Here is a 6,132-nt window from a genome sequence, read left to right as displayed (position 1 = left end):
TCCCGAACGAACTTGTCAGAATTGGAGCAGTTTTGCCAGGATAAACGGGCAAACGTTACACCATCCTATTTTGGAAAACTGGTAGAGACCTATTTAAAAAGACTCACAACAGTAACTGCTGCCAAAGGTGCTTTCATCAAGTACTGATTTAGGGAGCTGAATACTTATGCAATCAGCAAATTTCAATTTATATAATTTCTTTGCAGGTTTTGCTGATATTCAAACTCTTTCTCACAAAAAGTGTTAAGTTTGATCATTAGAGTTTTGAATAAAAAGAAGTTCATTAAAAAAATTGTTTACATTATTTGTATTTTATCAAAATGTGACATTATTGGTAGGGGATGAATACTTTTGCAAGGCACTATAAGAGTAGCCATGTAGCCTGTGGATGTGTTATAAATATCACATTTAAGAGTAGCCATGAAGGCTTTTGGTCCATTATAAACATCACAGTTAAGTATAGCCATGTAGTCTGTGGGTTCTGGTAACTCCTTCCCTCCAGCAAGCGGTTCTAAATTATGATTAACTCTACCTGAATCTATTAGTTTCTGACCTTGCCTTTTAGCCTACGTATCGTATAAGGTGGCGCTCAGGCTGAAGATACTAAATACGAACACCAGTAATTATCCAAACATTTCATCTAGTCATTGTTGCCCACTGGGCGAAATTTAAATGTCCATCTTATTAATTAGCAGCTGAAAGACAACAGAATATACATGTACAGAGTATGGGTACGTATTTTATGCTACAGACTTTAATAAACTCGTTGTACATTCGTCAGATGGCGAAACTATATACAGTAGATACATTATGTGTAAAACTGCCTCCATTTTGAATTCGTTAGACAGTAATTTAAAACCTAAGCGAAAACTGACATGTTTGTATTTCTTTATAGATTTACACATAAACAATTGTTGTGCTATGTTTTTTTATATCAGCTTTATTTTGGTTTTGTTTGTCGTTTTTGCAACACTAAAAGAAAATATTATAACATTTTAAAAGTATATTATGTTACAAAATGTCTTTTATTTTCTATTTTTTTTTGGTTTCTTATTTCTGGAAGAAATATTCAATAAGTTAAAAGAAATGAAATGTTTGCATAGTTTATTCTTTAAACATTGCTATTTTGAATTAAACAAATATATTACCTTTATAGTGATTCATCTCAAACTAATTGTGTATATGTTTTGTTACAAATAATGAAATATTTTAATCAGGATGTGTTACACACACCTTATCTTTTTGCTTCTGATTCGAAGATTGTACATTTTTGCTTTTAAGCAGTCGTTTCGATAGAATATTTTGGTGCCTTACCTATAGATTTCTATTTCATGTTTATTTACTCAATTCCCACGAGCTATCTTAATCCTATACAATTACATTATCATCACCAGTTAGTCATGGTATAAGATATAAAGCAGATCTACCACCATTTTCTTGTGATGTAACTCATTTTTTACTCAGACAAAGCATTGTTTAGAAAAAAATTTAAATTATCATATCCTTGGAAGCCAAATTTTCTATTTGCTTCACAAAATGTTATGCCGAATCCTCTGCTTTCATTATCCCCCCAAAAAAAGATTAGTTTCGAAAAAATTCTCAGATTTCCATATTTTCAACATCAAGTATAGCGCAAAACAAGAATTTAGTATTAGCTATTCGTCTCATATTAATACATTTATCTTTATCATTCAAGTTAGTTACCGTTTTTTTTTTAGAAATATCAGGGCCTTATATTATAAGGTTGATCATTCACCTCAAAGTAACCTAATACCTGTCGGTCGAACAGTTTTGAATCCTAAGTTGCTAGAGGAAACTTGAAAATGATTACTTTTTAATTTCAGAGGAAGTCCTGGAGATGATAATGGTTTATTTTTTCTGCTGGGTATGTAAAATTGTCCTCTTGGGTAGCTATGTATCGAAGGAGTGTATATATGGACATTTGTAGAAAGGAAATGGCCTGAAGGAGATCTTGAATGTTTTGAGTGATACACTGGGGAACTTTTGGTCGATGGTGTCCTTCTTAAACTATCAGAAAGATGCTCAGGTTGCTTATGTTGAACTTTTTTGTTAGTAAATCTATTAAACTTAACAATGGAAACTCTAGGGCTCTGAAACCCAGAACTAAGATTTCTGTCTATTGAAGTAGTTCCTCGAGGAAATAGTTGATAAATTGAACTGATTTTTGATTGTTTTTCAAGTTTACCAGAATTATGCTGAATTTGATATTTTCCCAATGAAACAAAATCTTCACCAATATTTAATGTTTTTAGAGGACTGACTGGTGTATCAACGTTAATGGAGGGTTCAAAGTTTGTTCTTTGTTGGTCTTCTTCATTGTTTTCTATGTTTTCACTTATTAACCTGTCAGTTGGAAGAAAACCAGCACCAGAAAAGGAAATGTCAGCCTGATGATCACCACTAAATTCGTTGACTGTGATTCCACCAGGAGCAGAGAAGGCTGGTAAATTATTCTGTGTTTGAAGGACTGAGCTGAAGTTCAGGGAACTATCAGTTTTTCCATCAATTTCTGCGCTATTATACCGGCGCCTAAGCATGGGAATAGATGGACTTTCTTCAAGTGACAGAATTTTAGAGCTAAATGGGTTGTAAAAATGACGCAAATTTTGCTCACGTTTCTGCCTTTTTACTTGAGATAAATTAGAAAGGTCATCAAAATTAGAAGAATTAAGGTGAAAAAAATAGGAAAGTCCTGCATTACCGAGAGAAGAATTGTTAATTGTTTTTGTATTTGTTGATGAAGATAAAGTGCGATGAGGACCAAAAGCATTATAAGAATTAAAACTGATGTCTTTAAATCCTAAGCCCTCTTCAGGATTAATAGCAGAAGATCCATGTCTGCGCGAAAAAGAGTCTAACTTCCCAGGATAAATGGTCTCTTCTTGTTGTCTTATAGCTGGCATAATGAGGAAAATATTTTTCTGCAGTCTCTTAATATATTCTTCTTCTGTGTAATGGTTTTCTACTGAAAATACATTAGATAGTGTTAGAAACCTGCAAAATTTCACTCGCATTTATCCAATAGTTAAAAGTATCATGAAACCAACAAACAATATTTAAAATTTCACTAACTCAAACTGCCATACAAAAATAAGTTTCTTTTCAATAAAATAAGAACCGCACCACAATGCCAAAACATTTTATTCAATAAAACTATTTTAAAAGGGCGAATTAAACATAAAGTTGAACATGATGTGGTGTATATAAAATACAACGTGATTATAGTTTAATTTACATCGGTAAGATATGCAAGTATTTAAAATCTAGAGTTAAGGAACATAAAAATTCAATAAAGAAACATAAAGTTCATGAATAAGCTTTGGTTGGACATGTGGCGAGCACCGCTCATTCTGTCAACTGGCATTATATTTACCGAGGTATGAAAAAACATCAAACACTCTGAAACGTGTGCTAGTTTGCAGTGACAATCCTGTAACTATTAAACAGTTTCAAATTATTGGAACTGCAGAAAATGATTATTTATTACGAATTAAAGAGGCACTGGCCATTAGAAGTTTAAATACTGAACTAAATAGACAGTCTAATACTGGATAACTTATATTAAAAGTGTAATAAAACTACTAAGTAGAGGCGTCGGAACAGGAGATGCTACAGCACCCCCACTTTTACATAACATATTAATTTTCTGGGGGTATGTTCCCAGACTCCCTATACTGAGCTGACTTTGGCATCACGAGAGCTGCTTTTAGCAGCTCCTTATACTTTCAATCTCTCATTGTAAAATCTACATGTCTAGCCAAACACCCCACTTTGCAACTCCTTCCTACACTACTACTATGTATTTGTTGAGATAGCAACAAATGCTTTTTGACTCTTTGGACAGATTTATGTTTAAGACTCTGATCTGTTGCTCATAAAGCCCGAAAGATAACAGAAATAATGATTTATTATTTTATAACATTTTATGTTACCTTACATTACTTTTTGTATCAATGTCATCTTGTCCTAACCATATCTGAATATTTAATAAGGTATTTGATTGGTTTATCATATTTCTTAACATTTTAATATCTTTCGTTGTATTATATTGATTACTTTACATGTTATATTTTGTCTTATTGTGTGTTTTAATAATGTATTATTTTCATGTTCTATGACTTTTTCTTGTTTCTTTATATTATATTATTTTTATAGTCTTATTTTACCCTTGCATTTTATATCACCTTATTTTAATACTATTTTTATCATTCTCTTTCATTTATATATATTGTAAATAGTAGTTTATCCAGCCTTACTGTTTTATCCTTTTTGCGTTCACCCCAATTTTTCACTAGAAGGCGCTGTAACTCAGCTGCAGTAGCTGGTTTAGGGTCGTAGTTAGCAGTTTTCTGGCTCAGTTCTGTCCAACAGTTTTTCAACGGGATTACAGTCTGGAAACTTTGCTGGCCATGGCAATCTTGTAATGTCCTCCTGGTCGAGATAATCCTGTACAATACGTGCACTGTGGGCAGTGGCATTGTCATCCTGGAACACAAAGTTATTGCTAAACTTTGCCCTAGCATATGACAGAAATATCGTCTACATGTAATGCCTGTAGGAGGCGCCATTGACGTTTCCCTGGAGGATATGAAAAGCAGTTTTTACACCATGATGAATAGCTGCCCAAACATGTACTGCACCACCACCTCTGTGTTCTCTGTGAGAAAGCCAGTTTTCCCTCATCTGTTTTCCAGGGAAACGGCGAACACGAATCATACCATCAGCTTTAACAAGCCGGAAGTAGGAATTATCTGGAATAATGGTATGTTGCCAGTGTTCTAACTGTAAGTTGGCATTCTGTCTTACTCAAGTAACATGGTGAATTGTGGTTAACATTGGCTTGCAGATAGCACTTCTTGTAAAATAACCTTGTTTGATCAGTCTCCTATTCACTGTTCTTCTGGATACCCTGAAATAAACGTGTTCATGCCATTCCTGTCGTAAGGTGTTGCAAGACTTCTTACGAACTTAGCGTGTTAACGTGATCAAAATACGGTTATCTCAGGCAGTAGTTTTTCGGCTTCTATCGGTATAATTTCCTGGAACAACGTTTCCTGTAGTCGGATGACGTTTCAGGGTTCTGGATACAGTACACTGGGGGCACTCTATTGTTCTGGCAATGTCTTTTTGCTTCACAACATTTATGAACGGTCAAACAATAATACGCCCTATAACTTCGGGCACGTGACGAGAAATGACTCTACACCAAGTACAGTGAAACTGTTTGAACAAAATGTTGATCTGTTTCAAAAATATTATACCAAAAGCACACCTATTTATATAACACAAGTGTATATGTGTGTTTTGATAAACAAAGCCCAAAAACATATACAGACCAAAATAATAACTAATACATTTACCCAGGCATTTACTCAATGACTATTCCATGTATGTAGACAATAGCATCAATGTAGCACAGTGTGCAAACAGTTTGGCCAAGACTGTATCATGGTAATAACACATCTAATCAATTTAAAGCTAATACTAACATATATGTGAAAAATGAATGACATGAGCTCAATTAATCACAGAATCTTTAGATTTTATATATTTTTTTAAAGTTAGTGTTTAAATCTGTCAAACACTATTCTGTAGCTCAATGACAGAGCTACCCGAAGAATCAATCACACGTAATTCAGTCACTGTACTTCACAGCTACTATTTAACATTGAATATCTGACGGATCCTTCGAAATTCCCACCGCCAACACTTGGGCTACTCCTTTACCAACGAATAGTGGGATTGACCATCACATTATAACTCCCCTACGGCTGAAAGGTCGAGTATTTTTGGTGGGACGGGGATTCGAACCCACGACCCACAGATTACGAGTCGAGCGCCCTAACCACCTGGCTATGTCGGGCACACCAACATTTGTAAACATAGATGATCGTACAGGCTTCTAATCACGACAACGACAGATATCCGATCAACACAGTATTACCGTATGTACTGTTACGTCTCCGTTTGTTAATTGATTTTCCGTAACTTCGTTCCGACGAAACTTTAGCGACACAAGTCCTTACTTAATAAAACTGGTTTATTCTTTCTGAATATAACTTTACGATACACTTGATTTCTAATATTCGCGCTAAAACAAACAACTATAAC

This window comes from Limulus polyphemus, unplaced genomic scaffold (assembly GCF_000517525.1).
Source record: "Limulus polyphemus unplaced genomic scaffold, Limulus_polyphemus-2.1.2 Scaffold1158, whole genome shotgun sequence".
NCBI lineage: Eukaryota > Metazoa > Arthropoda > Merostomata > Xiphosura > Limulidae > Limulus > Limulus polyphemus.
The sequence above is the reverse complement of the archived record's forward strand: the minus strand, read 5'-3'. Positions refer to the sequence as shown.